This window comes from Corvus brachyrhynchos, unplaced genomic scaffold (genome assembly GCF_000691975.1).
Source record: "Corvus brachyrhynchos isolate BGI_N302 unplaced genomic scaffold, ASM69197v1 scaffold4, whole genome shotgun sequence".
Classification (NCBI taxonomy): Eukaryota; Metazoa; Chordata; class Aves; order Passeriformes; family Corvidae; genus Corvus; species Corvus brachyrhynchos.
The window spans coordinates 5,753,900-5,764,654 of record NW_008237878.1 but is presented as its reverse complement, the minus strand read 5'-3'; the positions used below and the strand labels follow the sequence as shown (position 1 = coordinate 5,764,654).

The 10,755-nt window shown below is 44.6% G+C and overlaps 1 long non-coding RNA gene across 2 annotated transcripts in view; it reads left to right on the top strand.

The window, feature by feature from the left end:
- LOC108446280 overlaps positions 1-10,474 on the top strand; it is a 27,270-nt gene extending 16,796 nt beyond the window's left edge. Inside the window, exons 3-5 of one of the 2 annotated variants that reach the window (XR_001861430.1) lie at positions 6,684-6,869; positions 8,789-9,164; positions 10,256-10,474. This is a non-coding gene — a long non-coding RNA (uncharacterized LOC108446280). The remainder of the gene's footprint in view (positions 1-6,683; positions 6,870-8,788; positions 9,165-10,255) is intronic. The other variant, XR_001861429.1, reaches the window with a different exon arrangement.
- The last annotated feature ends 281 nt before the right edge of the window (positions 10,475-10,755 follow it).

Sequence of the window (10,755 nt, the reverse complement as noted above, 5' to 3'; positions counted from 1 at the left end):
AAAGAGTGAGATTTCTGAGCTCTTAGTTAGGGTGCCCGAAGCTAGCTTGTCATCACAGGATTTTTAGTTCTTTTCATATCTCTTACCAGTTGTAGGATGCCAAGGCAAAAGTGTATTTCTCCTATAACCTTTCAGTGCTGTGATCATGTCTCTGGGAGTACTTTGTGCCTAATTTAAATCTCAGAGAGGGTAGCAGGTGGTTGAATGGAGAACATCTGGTGATTAAAGCAACGGAGGAATGAGAGAGAGATGAGTTCTGTTATAAATTTTTCCGTTCTGTTCTGATATGACCTGGTCATTCATCTTGTTTCCCAGTCTCTGATCATTTGGATGTACCATGCATGAGTCCATTTCACATGTCCAACCTCACTAAATTTGACCTCAGTAACTTAGAGCAGCATGGATAAATGAGGGGAGGGTCCTCATGAAGTCATGTTAGGGCTTGGATAGGTTATGAATTTTATTTATACTGTGGCAGGACTCACAGGCTCCATTTAGAACCAGAGGCTGATGGTGCTGGTGTTTAACTAATGCAGAGGAAGTTGTGGTGCCTGCCCTAAGACCTTACCACCCATCAAGACAAATGGCAAATATAGGATTTGTGTGAGGGTGATTGCAGAAAAGGGTCAGTCCCTCAGTGAACTTTTAACTTTTTTTTGGTGTTTATCTAAAAGTCCATGCAAATGGAGGTGGGTTTCTTTGATCTGAGAACTGTCTTTTGTAATTTCAATTGCTCCCTGGCTTGTGTCAGAAATACTATGAGTGGGGTCTCCCTGGGGTTTTGCACAGCCCAGGTTTTAGCTGGGCTGGGAGGGACGTGAGGCAGGATTTATACATCAGAACAGGACCTGCAGTAAAGAAATTTTTATTGGCATATTTTATATTGTCCTAATTCAAAAGTTTCAGTTCCTGATGATCATTCTGGGCATAGGTTCAAGGCTTCATTTGCACTTGGCTCAGCTCAGATGTTGGAGGAAACTTTCATGATGGGAGACACGTCCTTTTCCTTCAAAACCAGAATTTTTCAATAGATGGTAGGATTGTATTAGAGCTTCATTTGAGAATCCAGAAAGGATTTGCTTGAATTTTTCCAACTCTGCTTCTCTGATGCTGTGTGGTGATTAGAGGAGAGCTTTTCAGGTGTCCCTCTGAGAGTCTGAGCACAGTCTGGCTGCTTGCATCTGTGGCATTTTCGGTAATTATACCTCACTGAATGAAAAGCTTGGTACATCCATATAAAGGTTTCCCTGAGAGAATGGATATTTATTCTTTATTAACCCTAAATCTTTTTATTGGCTAACTAGCAAAGAGACATTGGTTTCTAAGCCTGAGACAGCTGCTTTGTGGAAAAGGTTCAATTATTCTATATGCATGCTTTATATGGACTGTGCTGCCATACAGCATAAGCGTAGTCCAAGGCCTTTTCCCATTTGCTCCTTACAAGATGCCCAGTGGCTTCAGTAGGAAGAGACAGAGCGCAAGAGCAGCTCTGTGAGCCAGTGCAGAGAGAGGTGGATGCAGTTCAGTGGATAATGGAACATAAGGCTGCTGTGAAGGGGAGTTCAGCCCCTCTGTCCCACCCAGAGCGAGAGGAGATGGATGTTCTCCCTGGCTGGGTGTTGGGTCAAGGACTCAGATGTTGTGGAGCTACTCTGTGCCATCAGACTCGTTGCTAGGAGGGTTTGTATCATGCAGAGCATCATCCCTGGGGAGCTGAGTTTGGACAGCACAGAGCAGGTTGCATCTGGCTCTCACACTGCCAAAGTGGCCATTAAATAACACTTCAGTATTTTAGAGCTCAGTGGTTTTGTTGAAGTATCAAATAAAGATTTTCTTTTAATTTAATTTAGCTTTATCATCTGGTTGTGTGGCTGACATGAGTAGGAGCACCGAAAAGTCTGCAGAATGCCCAAAATACACCAGAGAGTGAAAATCCTCATGATTTCATAAACTATACAAATTAACTAACTGGATTAATAGTTTTGTGACCTGCAACTGAGGAACATGAATGTGTGCACATGTTAGAGGCAGGAAACCAACACTTCCACCAGAATACACAGCTGCTTCTTGGGTGAGGTGAACACAATCTATGCTTTTTATTTCATCTTCCCCAGGTAGCTTCTACCAATATGCCTACTCTAAAAGTTTCATTTAGACACGTGATTTTTTCCTTTTTTTTTCCTTACTCCTCAGGAACATGCAAGTCTTGTAAATTCCCATTATTGTTTAACCCAAACTGGCCAATACACTGGACAGCTGTCCCTTGAATCCACTGTACTGCCTCTAGATAATGCCTGGCGCTTCAGTGTCAATCCAGGAATTCCCAGGGTGTGCATCACCTGGTAGGTAATAAAGAGAGAAATTCTTGTCTGAACTTGGGGTTACAACTGCACATTATGGAGCTGGATTAGACATGTTGTTATATGTATTATTGCCATGTTTTGACTACCTACAAACTAGAGCATTAATTATGTAATTACATAACTTATGATTACCTAAAATTTCTCCCTCTTCAAGTGGCTGTTGCAAATTTGTTCTTTCCTCTGATGAAATGACCTGTCATCTGCACATTGTGATTCATTTAAAATGTTGCAACTGGGTTATAATCTTCATTAGTTTCACAGAATGCATCTGAAACCAGGGGATAGCCCTTTTTGTTTTCACTGAAACAAGCAGCCTTGGGTGTTGATGTGTGTCTCCTTCACCAAGAGACGTCTCAACTCACTTCCAATGGTTTTGATTCTTGAGGGTTTCCTAGGTTTCAAGAATAAGCCACTCGAGAGCAGCATTAGCAGCATACGGAAAACAGGGATTTGTAAAACAATATTAACTTCTATTAATTTATGAACTTGATTTCAGATTCCTTTCTTTTGACCATTTTGTTTGCAGAAGCATTCGTCAGAGCACTGGGTTTTAATTTCCTTTCAACTGACAAATTTTGGAATCAGACAAGATACATTTCTCTGATTACTGCTGGACAAGGCTTGTACATAGAGATAGTGTCTTTTATTAGATGCAGCAGCAAGGTTGGAGAGCTCAGGCAAACTTTGAGGTGCACGAGCCCTCCAAATCTGAACCAGAAGCTGTCAGTGCTAAGCATATACTGAATAAGCAGCTGCTTGGGGTTAGATATGTGTGAATTAGACCATCTCAGCAGGGGAAGAGTGCAGGCTTCTCTAGGTTATAACAGCAACTGGGAATCGTTGCCAGATTATTTGTAAGCATTGTCTGGTACACAGGTGAAGGGTGGCAGAATTGTACAAGGAAGAGTCTTGTTGTGCCTTAAGTATAGGAAAGATGTGTTTCTCTTGAGTGATCTAATAACAGCATGAACGTGGAAGTTCCTATTTCATGCTTAGAAGTGTGTGTCCTTCTGAGATTGCTCACATGCACTTCAAATTTTCTTTCCTATTAATCTCTGTGGGTTTTGCAGGAAGCTCAGAAAAAGGCTTCTACATTTACAGCTCTTTTTGCTCTGACACAGGCAGAGTAATCTTCAACATGGAAGCTCAGACCCTGTCCCTGGAGTTTCAAGCCCATGGAGAAGGTCATATATGACTGGCAATGGGGAGCTAGTGAGATCTGCTGTTCTGGGTTTGTCAATGATTAGCCTGGTCTGACAAAGGTTCTACCATGAGCATTGTGGTAACTTCTTAAAGCTGATTGGGAGCTATTAAAGAGTGATAAAAATCAGATATTTCTGACCATGGTGATCAAAGGAGGAATTCGGTGATAGTACAATAGGTGCTTGGAATTCTCCGGGCATTGCCATCAGTATTGTTTAATGACCCAATGCTATGGCTATGTTGGGTAAATAGCAGCTTTGGCAGGTATAGAGACAAGAAGTCCTTAGGACACAGGGGTTTCAGAGCAATGACATAACTCATCTGCAAACAGCCCACTGTCCTTGGACACTGGTGGTTGCCATATTGTGACTGTCAGCCAGAAGGCTGACCCCACTTGCAGAATCCTGATTTATTCAGAAACCTGCATTATTTCCTCTCAGGTTTCACACATGTTGCTTGTGGTCTAAAGGCAACAGTTCCACCAGCTGAGCTGCCAAAGGTTTCTTTCTGGCTGAGGTTACACACACACACACGTTAAAAGCTGCTGTCAGGTGAATTTTGCCTAATAGGATTCTGAATTTCCCTCCTGTTTTAAGAACTAGGGTAATTTAATGCTCCTGCCCTAACTATAGGAATATACTGATTTGGGAGCACAAATCTTCCACTTGCCACACCGAAAGACTTCAGCAGCCTGTGCTAAGAAGTTGGGAGCTCAGCACATGGAAAGTGTTGTGCCTGCAGCTCAGTGAGTGGATTCACTACATCCCATGGAATCCCAAAAGGTTTTTACCCTTGTTATCTTTCACTCAAAACTTGTGGGCATCCTCACACAGCTTGGAGTGCAGAGTGGTGGCTGGGGGGATGTTGGCTTCCTGCATCCCCGGCCTTTGATGCCTGAGTTCCCCAAATTCCCTGAACCTGCCATGCATTAGAGCTGTGTGAATCTCCTTGTTCTTGCTGCCCAACAACCAGCAATTTCCCAGGCATCAAGTACATGTGTGTGTGGTACTGAGTCATTTCTTTGGGGCTATTGTTTAAGGCTTCAAACCATGGAAGGAAACCAGGAGCCTGTTTAGATGTCACTAAAGGTCACTGGTTATTTTTATAGATTATATTAAAGTAAACCAAAACTGCACAAAAAGAATATTCAGATTGTGAAGTCAGGACTTTGAAAAATATTTTTGCTGCCTAACTATCACAAATCACTACAGAGCATGTGCAAACTGATTTTTCGGGGGCTCATAACTTGGCCAAAGGTACATTACTCTTCCTGTAAAAAATTATTCCCTGGCACCATTGTGACCTTTCTGCCAAAATTTAAAGCAGTGCTCCAAATTATAGCACTGAGACAATTCAACCAAAAGCTTGCATCAGAGATCAGTTGTTTGTTGTTTTCTCTTTTTTTAACTGGCGTAAAAAGTTTTCCTGTAGTGGAAGAACTGCATTAGCTGAAATTTTCATCCTAAATTCCAGCAGGGCAGACAACCAGCATCGAAAGCTTTAATTCAAAAGATTAAAGTCTGGCAAAATTCTAAGCAAACCTGAGCCTTGTAATAGTGAGTTTTGTACAATGTGGTCAGCATATCAAAGGGAATTTTTTTTTTCTGTCTGTTTTGATTTTGATGTCATTCCATCAAACATTTAATTGGTAGACACAGGATTAGCTACAAACTCATTTTGAAGCAATGAACATTAGTCAGACATAAACAATTGGGATGGGGGCAAATTACACAAGTGCCAAACGATGGGAAAGATTTTTAACAAGGGGCTTTGCAAACTGTGTCCCTGAATGAACAGAATTGTTGCAGAGCAGAAAACAGACCTTGAAATGGTCTCTGGTGGAAGGAACAGGGCTTGTATAGCACAAGGGAGTTCACCTACATAGCAGCCTTGAGCCAGGTATGCAAGTGCTTGGGAAAAGGAGGTCAGGTTGGGACTGTTCTTAGTGTGCAGGTCTGCCATCGGAGTCACCTGGGCAGAGGGTGATGGACTTTGACAGTATGGTGCAGCTGAGTGGTGGCTTGATCCAAAATCCTGCCAGCCTGCTCTCCTGGGGGAACAGCAGGATAATGTTCTGGTGGCTTAGAAGGAATTTATGAGGTTAAACTGGAGGTTATGAGGTGAAATTGGCCCCCATGCAAATGTAGGTCAAAATGCTAATATGTACATTACGCAAAAACTGTGCAGGCAGGCAGGCAGCAAACTTCTTGAAAAATCATGCTAGCAGTGACCAGACCTCAGACACCATAAAATAAGGAATAACCTTTGCTAATTCTCAGACATTGCCCCTGCAGACGACTGCAGGCCAGAGAGGCAGGTGGAACTTACTCAAGGTCTTATCTGGAGCCAGAGCACAGCTGAAGGTTCATTCCCAGGTCCACGGTCTCACTGCTGGAACAGGCTGCCAGGAATTACTGGCAATATGTTTGGTTTTAATCTTTGCACTGCTCTCCAGTGAAGTTCTCCAGGCTGAAGTGCCTGGAATTTATCTCCAAAATACTTTGGAGGGGAAATGTGATCACAAAGCTAAAGCTTTGGGCTATGCATGCTTCTTTTCAGGCTCCTAACGGGTTTGAAAGGGGTAAGTGTTAGTAACCTGCCTCCTTTGTTTTTTGACAAGGAGAGTAATTTAGAAAAACAAAAACCAAAAAACCCAAAACCGTTTTAATCCCTTACACAGAGTTCATGTCAGCTTTAGCTTAACTCAACCCACGTTGCAGGAACTTTAGGAGGCATTTTATGTTTTTCTAAATTGGTTTGGGTCTCTTCCTGCTCCTATGGCTATGTCACTGGCTGGGGCCAGAGCTGTGCCACAGCTGGCACACACAGTGGGTAGCAAAGTCCTGCCCTTGGTGGCAAAAGTGAGAGACAGCTGCTCAGCCCCAGGAAGAAGTTTGCTGAGCAAACAGTGTGCCCAGCCTGTGCAGAAGGGCTGAGCCTCCAGTTCCTGTCCAGCTCCTGACACAAAACCCTGTGCTTCCTCTCCTGTATCTCTGGAGCCTCGTAAGACTCTTCCTCTTCCCAGCATATCGAGTTGCAGCTGTCTCAAGCTGACTGGCAGCAGATTGCTGCTCCCCTCAGACTGCCCTTGTTTTTTTTTTTTTTTTTTCCAAGCAGAAGGAAAAGGCTGGAAGTTCCCGGTTTCTACAGTCACGACTGTCCCAGCGAGCTCATATCTGCCCTGTTGAGAGATGCCGGCACCCTCTGGGCGGGGTGAGAGCATGAATGCAGCTGGGGAGCACCAGTGTCGGGCGGGCATCGTGCCTGCCTTTACCAGCCTGACGGGAACAGACAGGGACAAAGGTAAAGCTCGAGGCATGAAAAGGCTGCTTGTTGCAGCGTTTCATGGCCAGTGAGCATGACCAGCCTTCAGGGCTAATTACCAAAGGAGAGAGAAGTATGTTCTTGTCAGCAGACCTACAGGGTTACTATTTAATGAAGCAGATATGCAGGTAACTTGTTCAGTGAGCAAGTGACTGACTTGTGTCCACAAGGATGTAGGTGTGTGTGACAGGACGCTTCAGGTGGCTTTCGACCCCTGGTCTTGTCTCTAAGTGGAGTTGGGCACAACTCTCAGCAGTGACAATCTGTAGCCTGTTTCCCTCTTCTCCAGTTTTTCCCCTATACCTCCTCTGCTCTTCTTTTACCTTTTTTCTCTACTATTCTCCCCTTTTTAACAACCCTAGCAACTCTTGTTTATTCCATCCTGTCCTTTCATAGCTCTCCACCTTATTTTTCCCTCCTGTTTTTTTAATTACTGATGCTAAGCAGCATTGAACAGTGGTGTCATCACTATTTCATCAGGCCTGCCCAAGTTGCCTGCCAGTGGTTTATGGAGCATGTGTGAGCTGGGAACAGCCAGTATCCTCCGTGTGCTTGCATCAGGGTCCCCCGCCGATCTCAGTTTCTCAGCACATCTGTCAAGTGTTACTTGTCCTTTTCTTGGGACTGCCCGTGGAGGTGTGCAGGGGGTTGTGAGCTGTGCCAAACCCTGGTGGTGTGCTGGCTGGGTTACAGCCAGCGTGAGGATGCCTCCATGCTGCAGGAATCTCTTTGTATTGCTGTGTAGTCTGATGCCAAAAAGTTACTTCTGTGTTAATCCGGTGCCTGTGCTGGTCTCTATAGGAGAGATGGGACAAAACATGTGGGAATTAATCAAATGGAGATTTTTTTTTTTTTTTTTTGCCCAAGTCAGTGGGTATGGACAGATTCAATGGCTCTTTCTGACTCCTAAGCTTGTACTCTGAATTCATACAATTTAGTCCATCCAGCATCACCACTCAGACTTGTCCTGACTTCTAGACTGGAGTAGGAATTACTGGGGAGGAGTAGCAATATCTACAGTACAACACCTCTCACAGTTTTTTATGGGAATTACTCATTTACCTCACTGCAACCTGTATTTTGATCTGATAGCAGCTACACTTGGTAGAGGACCTTTCTAATACAAAGGTGATTAGTACACACATATTAGACAGTTATGGATCTCTTCTACCAGTGTCCCTTGGGTATTTACCAGAAAAGATAACTGGATTGTCAAAATTTTACCTGTACCTCCCATGGCATTGGGAGGAACATGCCACTTGAAAACTTAGTGTGACTGCAGAGATTTTGAAGCCCAAGGTGTGGATGGGGAGCACAGACTGCAGCAGGGAGGCTGGTGCAGAAGTGAGATGCATTTACAGAAGCTCTGGGACAAGACACACCATGTCTATCTGACCCAAGCCTGCTATGCCCTACCTTTGGGCATGACCCTCAGTTTCTTTTCATTGGAAAATATGGCAATGTGAAAAAACACTTTGACTTGCATGTTCCATGGATTTTATGCTGTTTTCTCTGTAGAGAATGTTGGGGTTTTTCCTGGAATACTAAGCAAAAATGGATTTTAAAGAGTCATCCTTCCTTTTATTCTCCTTTTTGCTACATAAACCACTTGATATGAGGCATTGAGATGTTTTGGAATACAGTTGTGAGCTTGGCCTCAGTTCAAGCTGCAAAAGTGGCTGCTACCCACAGGAGAACAGGGGGCTGGGATATGACAGTCTGCACTGCACAAGTGCTGCTGGTCCCAGTCCCTTGCTCTGGGCCTCTACGGACAAGGCAGGCTGTGGCAAAGCAGTCCTTGCTGGCTCCAGGACCTTTCACTGGTCCACTTGCAGTGACACCAGAAAACACATTTCTTTACAGTTGTGCTGCTTCACATACTCTGTTTCTACCAACAGGTTCCAGGCCAGCTCTACGACTGTGCCAGCCTGTACTGCTCCTGGGAAGGGTCCTCCTGCTGCGCTGGCTGCCGGTGACCTGGCAGGGGACATGGAGCTGCTGGCTGTCACAGCACCAGAGGAAGCAGGGAAGGATGCAACAGAGTCACAAACTGAGGTGGAAGGAGCAGAAAAAGCAGTAGCAATGCCAGAAGTGGAAAGCCCAGTGGGGACAGGTCTGGGTGGGAAGGTGGTCACTCCTGAAGGAGCAGCGGCAATTGTGGCGGGAGCATCGGAAAGCCCAGCAGCAGAAAGAGTTGCTGAAGCATTTGCTAGGGCAGCAGAGAGAATTGCAGTATCAGAAGTTGCCAAGGTGTTGCAGTCAGCAATAGCTGAGGTAGGCACTCCTGCAGCCCCACGTGCTTGATGGGGGAAGGGGCTGGGGGTACTCGCTCCCCTGGGCTGGGCTCACAGATCCTGAGGCATGGGAGGCTGCAGCTCCAGCACCAGAGCTAACCCTGACCTTTCAGCCTTGCCCTCAGAACGCCTCAGGTGGATCAGACCATATTTCTACTTAGCATCAAGCAATGGGTAGAGATTTTTATTTTGGAAAAATTGAAAGCAATGTCAAAAAAAAAAAAAAATAAATCTGAAATGCCTGCTGAGAATTTGTGCTTTTTTTCCATCTGGTTTCCCTCTGTCTTTTAGATGAGCTTTTTTTCATGATAGCGGGCACTTTATCATGCCTGGTATAGTTAAGGTTACAAAGCACTCTCCATTCCAGCCCCGCTGGCCACATGCTCATCCTGTTCTAAAGCATTCATATTTGGGGATCAAAAAAGGTCCACGTGTGGTGTTTGCTCAGCCGAGAATTTTTATTTGACATTTGAGCAATTATGGCTTGTGTTGTTCGTGAGTTTGCTGAGGGTGATAAATGCACTTTTCCCATTTGAAAACCCTGTCTTTTAACATTGACGATGTGGTGACAGATTTTCAGCAGGGATGGGAGTTGGATTTGCCAGGGCTTAGTGCCACTCCAAGCACCAGATTTTCAGCTGCGTTCAGCACCCAGCAGCTTCCCGTTGGGTGTGAGGCCTTTGGACATGTTTGTTCCCATGTGTGGAGCTCGTTTGAAGAGCTGCCTGCCTGCGGCACCACTGAGCATCTACCTCCTGCTTTCAGGAAAATCTGGATCTCATCTCCCTGGGCTCTGATTTCATTTTGGTGTGCAGGGTCAGCTTACTGCTATCACTGTTTCCGGGGCCCCAGAGCTGTCCTGAGCACATGGAATTTCTGTAGGATATCTTAACTTATCCTTCAGCTTGGGCAAGTGGCTTCACTCAGGAAGGGCTTCTCAATGTCTGTTTGAGTTTGGTGTCTGACTTCTGGTGTGTTCTCATGTGAATAGGTACCTTTATTTTTAATATCAGCAGTTTGTTTTCTAGTGCCTTTTCCAGTGTTCATGTATTTCTTCTCTTGACTTTTCAGCTCAAAGGGAAGAGGAGGAGCATGTGGATAAAGCCGAGGAATGCCACTCAGCGGGAAGAAGGTTGGATGAAAGAGGGAGAGGTGAAATGAAACAGAGAGGTGACGTTCTGGGACATACCTCCTAATGGGGAGCTTGTACCATCACGCCTGCAATGCAATAGGGTTGCCAATCACATCTCATTTGTGAACCACTATACGATTAAAAATAAATATATGGCATGTTCTGCATGCAATAGTGTTGAGGGTCTGTCAAAGGTCTTTGTGTCCTGGTTTTGTGAAAGGTAGCTCTGCATCTCTTCCTCAAAGATGAGGAAGAACAAAATGTGCTGTTCATAACAGAAAACATACTACAGGCATGAAATGACATAAAAAAGAAATACTTTCATAGAATCATAGAATATCCTGAGTTGGAAGTGACCCACTAAGATCATCGAAGTCACCTCCTGGCCTTGCACAGGACACCCCCAAGGCTTAAATTTACTTTAAATATGCGGTCAAGT